The sequence below is a fragment of the Crotalus tigris genome, unplaced genomic scaffold (genome assembly GCF_016545835.1).
Source record: "Crotalus tigris isolate CLP2741 ecotype Arizona unplaced genomic scaffold, ASM1654583v1 scf7180000018544.1747854, whole genome shotgun sequence".
Taxonomy (NCBI): domain Eukaryota; kingdom Metazoa; phylum Chordata; class Lepidosauria; order Squamata; family Viperidae; genus Crotalus; species Crotalus tigris.
This window is the reverse complement of record NW_024097068.1, coordinates 1,566,177-1,570,618: the sequence shown is the minus strand read 5'-3', so window position 1 is coordinate 1,570,618 and position 4,442 is coordinate 1,566,177. Positions and strand designations below refer to the sequence as shown.

General features: G+C 47.9%; 1 pseudogene; it reads left to right on the top strand.

Moving 5' to 3' along the window:
* The first annotated feature begins 1,125 nt into the window (after positions 1-1,125).
* LOC120312815 lies at positions 1,126-2,598 on the top strand (annotated as a pseudogene).
* The last annotated feature ends 1,844 nt before the right edge of the window (positions 2,599-4,442 follow it).

The window sequence follows — 4,442 nt, the reverse complement described above, 5'->3', positions numbered from 1 at the left end:
ATTCATCAGATTAGTGAACCAGGAGGTTTGTGATTGTCATTTTACCTACAATCATTTATTTGAATATGACACATATTAAGTTTGAGTCCACGAGAAAAAGAATCTAGGCTAAAGATGGCAGAGAGTTAGACAGAAAAGTTCTATAGTATGTTATAAAACAATATACTATTTCATTTCCTTATTAGTAGTTAACTCAGTATCCTCAAAGAATGATGTAACATAAAAGCTAAATAAACTCTGAACCAGGAAATGCCTGATCAAGACTGCAGTTCTGACACAAACTTTATACAAATTATCCTTATCTCTGACCCTAATATTCAAGATAAATACAGCAGGTCTTGTCTGTCTTGATAAGTGTTAATATACATTGCTGAGGTACTAAAAGGAAATATATGTTTTAAAAGGACTTCTGCCATTGGTTTGGCACCAAATTGTTCTTCCTTCTTCCAAGCTCCCTCCCCCACCCTTTTTTTAACCTTTCAGCCGCTCAGGGATCCTTGGCTTATAAGCATGCTTCAAAATATAGCCTTGACCTCTAGTAATCCAGGGACTTTGGCAATTGGTGATGTAGGAGTAGCATAAATCAGCCAAATGTCTTATTTACAGTCAAAGATTCCGCAATAGAAATAACCACATAACATCAAAAAAATTGAATGAATTGAATGATTATGAAGTTACATTTGATGTTAATCATTGCTTATTTTAGCTGCTACAAAAATAACTGGCTACTATATACAATTATTCCTCAATTTATGACGACAATTGACCCCAAAATTTCTGCTCTAAGTGACACAGTTAAGTGAACTTTGCTTTGCTGTTAAGTGAGTCACTGCAGTTGTTAAGTCAGTAACACAGTTGTTAAGTGAATTTGGCTTCCCCACTGACTTTGCTTGCTAGAAGGTTGCAAAAGGGGATCACATGTCCCTCGGGAACATTGGCAACCATCATGAATACATGCCAGTTGCCAAATGTCTGAATTTTGATCAAGTGATCATGGGGATCCTGTAAGGCAGCGGTTCTCAACCTGTGGGTCGCGACCCCATTTGGGGTCAAACGACCATTTCACGGGGGTCGTCAAACAACGCAGTCCGCCATTTTTTCCCCTTTTCCTTAGCTGTGCTATTCCCTCTTATTGGCTTTCGAAAGTGCCACAGATGGCACGCAGAGCCATTCCTGCCTCCCTCCTCTTTGCACATGCGCAGCTTTTTTCTATATAAACTAAGGAAGTTTCGGAGCACGTGGCAGAAAGCGAGAGAGAACAAGCGGCAGAAAGCAAGAGAGGCCTCCTCCTCCATCACCACTTCTGTTTCTCCCGCTTGGCTCGGCTGACGGAGGGAAGGCGAGGTGGTCGAAGGATCAGCTGGATGCTAGAACCGCGCTTGCTGCTCAGAGATTGAGGCAGCAGCATCACCAGCTTTAGACGTCTTCCGGAGCTGCCCGAGGATGCCCCGGGGCTTTTTGGTGAAGAGGAGTAGCAGACCTACGCCCATCTCTTACCGGATGCGTTGCTCCTGCTACCCGGCCGCTGGGCTGGAAGGAGGCGATCTGGTGCAGCTCTTGATTCCTCCACCTTTTCCCGCCCCTCACTTCCTCAGTGCGGCTTCTGTCTCGGAATCCGCTGAAGCGGCGCTTCTGCCTGCGCCTGTGGTGCCACAGTTTGGGATGCCGGAGGGCCCCTCTTCGCCAGCGCTGCTGCACAGTCCAGCGTGAGAAGTGAGCGAGGAACGTAGCCTCCACCTGGCCTCGCCCGTCTCGGCCGAGTCCTTCCCGGTGCCGGAACCATTACTCTTGGGCCCTGGAGGAGACCTCAAGCTTTGGGCAGTTGCCACCGCCGCCATCGCTTCTGGCCCGCTGCTTGCCCCTCAGCGCAGCCATGGGTGGAGCACCGAAGCAATCTCAGGGCAGAAAGGCCAAGGCAGCCCGCAAGTTTCACTTTGAGGATGAGGTGAGTACGTCGCCAGTGCGCCAACCAAGGCCAAGCCTGTTCCGGAGGAGACTGCCAAGGGAGGGGGTGGCGGCGGCGGCAACAGTAGTAGCAGCAGCGAGCGGGATACGCCGAGTCCCGGGAATGGTGGGGACGGCAGCAGAGGAGAACCGGAGGCCGCCGGAGCCGAGGAATTCACCTGCCCACGTTGTGCCAAGCGCTTCCGATGCCAGAGCGCCCTGCGTAAGCACCTGCCGCTCCACCACAAGCCCCTTGACGGCTTGTCCCAGGCTCGCCCGCTTCCTGAGGCCTGTCTGGAAGAGGCAGCATCGGACGGCCACAGCCCACTGAGCTTGTCCGGGGAGTGCCACCTCTGCCCAGTGTGCGGGGAGACCTTCCCCAGTAAGAGCGGTCAGGAACGTCACCTGCGCGTGCTCCATGCCGCCCAGGCCTTCCCCTGCAAATACTGCCTGACGACATTTTACAGCTCGCCAGGCCTCACTTGCCACATCAACAAATGCCACCCCTCGGAGAACCGGCAGGTCATCTTGCTCCAGGTCCCCGTACGGGTGTGAGAGGGCAGCCAGCAATTCCGAGGTGCGCGGATCCTCCGCGCAGCTTCTGAGGCCCCGGATGTGCCACTGCTTGGCTCTCCGCCAGAGCCTCCCCCCCCTCCCCGGGCAATTGTGCGGAGGTGCTTGTGCGTCCTTGGCAGCGCCTCCCCCCTTCAATCTCTCTCTCTCTCTCCTTCCTTCCTTCCTTCCTTCCTTCCTTCCTTCCTTCCTTCCTTCCTTCCTTCCTTCCCCCTTCAATCTCCTTCCTTCTCCATCTCCTTCCTTCCCCCTTCAATCTCCTTCCTTCTCCATCTCCTTCCTTTCCCCTTCAATCTTCCTTCCTTCCTTCCATCTCCATCTCCATCCCTTCCCCTTCATTCTCTTTCTCCTTCCTTCCTTCCTTCCTTCCTTCCTTCCTTCCTTCCTTCCTTCCTTCCTTCCTTCCTTCCTTCCTTCCTTCCTTCCTTCCTTCCTTCCATCTCCATCCCTTCCCCTTCAATCTCTCTCTCCTTCCTTCCTTCTTTCCCCTTCAATCTCCTTCCTTCTCCATCTCCTTCCTTTCCCCTTCAATCTTCCTTCCTTCCTTCCTTCCTTCCTTCCTTCCTTCCTTCCTTCCTTCCATCTCCATCTCCATCCTTCCCCTTCAATCTCTCTCTCTCCTTCCTTCCTTCCTTCCTTCCCCCTTCAATCCTTCCTTTCCCCTTCAATCATCCTTCCTTCCTTCCTTCCTTCCTTCCTTCCATCTCCATCCCTTCCCCTTCAATCTCTCTCTCCTTCCTTCCTTCCTTCCTTCCCCCTTCAATCTCCTTCCTTCTCCATCTCCTTCCTTTCCCCTTCAATCTTCCTTCCTTTCTTCCTTCCTTCCATCTCCATCTCCATCCCTTCCCCTTCATAAACTGCTTATAAACTGCTTTGATTCTTCCATTTATTGTTTAAAGTGGTTTAATACTTCCATTTATTTCCTTTTATTCCCTTAAAACTAGTTTGAATCTTCCATTTGTTGCCATTTATTCTCTTAAAACTGATTTAATTGTTTTGTTTGTTTACGAAACCTATAACCTCCATGCCATTTCTCACTCTTCTTATTCCTTTCTGCTTTGCTTTTTATTCCCTCTCTTTCATATACTTTCTTTTATCTTCACTGAAAGAAAATCCCTCCAGGTCCCCACTATAATCTATAGTTCAAATGAAAGCAGCCTGTTCTTATTTATTATTTACTAACTTTCTGTAAATTTTGGTCCCACATTTAAAGGCAGGGTAAACATGCATTAAAATACATGCAGCGGTGGCATAGCATTAATGGTGGCCGGGGCTGTCTTTCTTGCCACGCCCACTTGGTGGCCACACCCACTCAGCCACGCCCCTGGCACCCGGCAATGTATAAGTGGCTGGGGGTCACCACAACATGGGAAACTGTATTATGGGGTCGCGGCATTAAAAAGGTTGAGAACCACTGCTGTAAGGGTTGCAAGTGTGAAAAACCATCATAAGTCAATTTTTTCAATGCCATTGTGTAACTATGAATGACCACTAAATCAATGGGTATAAGTTGAGGATATTACCTGTAGCAAAAGAAAACCTTTAAAACTTGGCTTGTGTCACTGGCTTCTAGGACGTTTTTCTTCTTCTACAGGCCAACTTGAGCTACATAAAATATTTTGTCCAGTGTTTTACCTTCAAAAACCCTTAATGCTGGAGAGGTAGTAGTTCACCTCTTTTGAAGTAAAAAAAAAAAAAAACCTTTTGATAGGCTGCCATTTGCTTCATCTATACATTATAAGATTTCTAGGATCATGAAAAATTACTTTTAAATATTTAAAGGGATGTACCTGTTCTGGTCAATTACTTATATTTGTTAATTTGGCTTTTTGCAAAAACCACACAATAAGTTTTCTGGCAATGTATTTCCAGCCTGTTTTGAATATGGTAATGTGTAATACAGATAGTCCTTGACTAATGATCCC